Below are 2864 nucleotides of genomic sequence, written 5' to 3' on the forward strand. Positions count from 1 at the left end.
TATTTATCTTATCAACTTGAGGAATTTTTTTTTTTTTTTTTTGTATTTGAAAAGGATTAGAAAGACAAAACTGGATAAAATATATTCTCTTCTCGTATTCTCAGCCTTATTCTTCCCCATACAAAGTCTCTGATCAACCACACTGGGGATGCAATCGGGAAGCCGGCTGACGTAAGCCCGACAGCCGGCTTCCCGATTGCTTTATCCCAGCGAGGGTTAAATAACAGGTGTCTAAATCTAGACGCCTGTAATTTTTCCGACGCCGGGTGACCGGCGCCCAGCATCCCGATCGAAGGGATGCCGGGCGCCGCGAGCGGACAGGGGCGGGAGGGTTAGATTTAGGGCTCCCGGGGGGGACTTAGGATTAGGCACCCCCCCTGTCGGGCTGCCGCTATCTCTTCATTTGTCTGCCTGACGCTGCCGGGATTCGAACTCGCGGCCGGCGTCATTTCATACCGCTTCCACCACACTGAGCAGTGAATCACTGCAATTCCTGGCACTGTTATAGTTTACTGAATAATACGTTATAAATAATACGTTCAATACCTGCTGCAAGTAATTTGGGTCTAGTTTAGACCCTAGAGATATATAATCTCAAACGAAAAATTCTAAATACAGCAATTACTGCGCTTGGCATTGAAAAATATTTTATAATCAATAAATAAAATGTACAAATCTGTTTGCTCTCTTTTAATAAACTGGAGGCTTGAATGAATTGTACCAATATAGTTTTAATATAAAAAAACATAGACACATAATAAAATATAAGAAGCAATTACTACACATAAATGGAGCACTTGACAATTACATATGCAATAATGTCTCAGCTCTAACAGCTTCAATACAGATATAAAATGTATTTGACAGTTTCTTATATACAGTATAGCGCAGCATACTCCGTTGCGCTTTACAATTGGAAACCTTAATAGAACAAAACTGGGTAATAACAGACAACATAAAATATCTATTTCTTGAACCTCTGCTAGGATTCCAAGCCACACAAGGAGGTTACTAAGTTGCGTTAAGAAATTCCACAGATATATTGTGAGGTAGCTATTCAGCATAATGTAAATGAATTGTTGGTCATTTCAGAATCCCCACTTAATACTGTAGTGCATGCATGCAGGTTTAATTAGTACACAACTGTTAATTGCAATTTGTTAACACTGGCGTCCCAGTGTTACACAGTTATTTTCCGATATGGACTCCTGAGAAAAAAGTTACTTCAATCTTTAAGCTGGTGTCCTTATTTGTGCCCAAGTTGATGGTGGATGGAACTATGTAATGGTACGGCCGCACCAAGGCCCGTTCTGGCCGGTGCTCTAATCTCCACAGAGAACAGCGGCTGAAGGTGGGGGTGGAATTCACACACTCATGCAGCGGCTGTTGGCAGTCTCTATCCCGGCTGCTCAGCACAAAGATATGATCGTTTCACAGCGTGCACCGGGGTGAAGACAGGAACTCACACCGACACGCAGCAGTTGTTGGCGGTCTCTATCCCGGCTGCTCAGCATAACGTCTAAGTAATTCCCAGCATATACCAGAGCGGTGGCAGGAACCACAGTAGCCTGGAAGGTGACGTCAATGTGTTTCGTCCTGCAAATCACCGGGACTTTCTCAAGACTGGATACCAGAACCTCTGGTGTCTCCTTATATCCATCCAAGTGCTCATTATTAGATCAGTGGCACCTGAATTCAATGTATGTCTAGGTTTTCCATTTTCTCTGTATATCACTGATCTCCAGTATATAGAAAAAGCACAAATTCCTTTCTATATTTATAGAAAGTATATACCTAGAATATTAAAATATACATATAAGCTGACTCCAACCTTAGATATCAGAAATTGTGACTACATATAATACATCAATATTTTGCTCCAAAATAACAATACAAATTATAATAAAATTGTAATGTAATTCATATTATTTATCAATTATTATTAAAATAAGCCTCCTGTTTATTTTACAGTAATAAAGTATCTAATTACTACTTTTCTGTTTATTATTTGGTAATCCTATTTAACATTATTCAGACCAGAGAAAAACGGTAACTAAATGGAGTTCATGGTATTAATTCTTTACATACAGTATCCCCCCTGGTCCATATATATTTAAATTATGTTCTGGATAAACCCAGTAAGTGAGTGATTGGTATTCATTATTAAAATAGTGTAGAACAACACTAATTTATACACACACAATAGTACATATTTTATAGTTTTATAATGAATAAGTAAATAACTCTCTTAAATATAGTCCACAGCATGTACAATGTTGAATAATTAAATACTTTGATAATGACCCTCCTATCTATAACCCCAATATCTATAAATATATATGCTGTCTTTTGAAGATCTTACATGGGAGGGGATACTTATCAGAATTATTTTGTACATAAGGACTAAAGGTGCATACACACGTAACGATTTTGTAGCCAACGATTTTCTGCCAGATTTTCCCTTGAAAAAGTGAACGATTTTTTGAAGTGTAATGAACAATTTTTACAACGATGAACGAAAAATGTTCCTTAATAAAAAGAAAATGGGTGTGAATACCACCAGCGCTCACAACACCCATGTCACTCAGACAATGGGTAAGCTTACATTCCTTTTATAATAATCAGAAGTATGTCATAATCCATCCTTCCCTCTAATGATAATATGAGATGAAGGTTCCTTGTATATTCTCCTTCTCACTGTACCAAATCACCTCCCGATCTTCTCACCATGGGTGATCTCAAGAATAAAGCACATGGAAAAAAAATAAAAATATATATATATATTTCTACTTCAGGGTCCATAGGGTATCCACAGGATACCTTGGGGTATAGGTGATGACGTCAGGCATCGGGCACCATAGAGT

Source organism: Taudactylus pleione, unplaced genomic scaffold (genome assembly GCF_031769625.1).
Source record: "Taudactylus pleione unplaced genomic scaffold, aTauple2 ptg000422l, whole genome shotgun sequence".
Classification (NCBI taxonomy): Eukaryota; Metazoa; Chordata; class Amphibia; order Anura; family Myobatrachidae; genus Taudactylus; species Taudactylus pleione.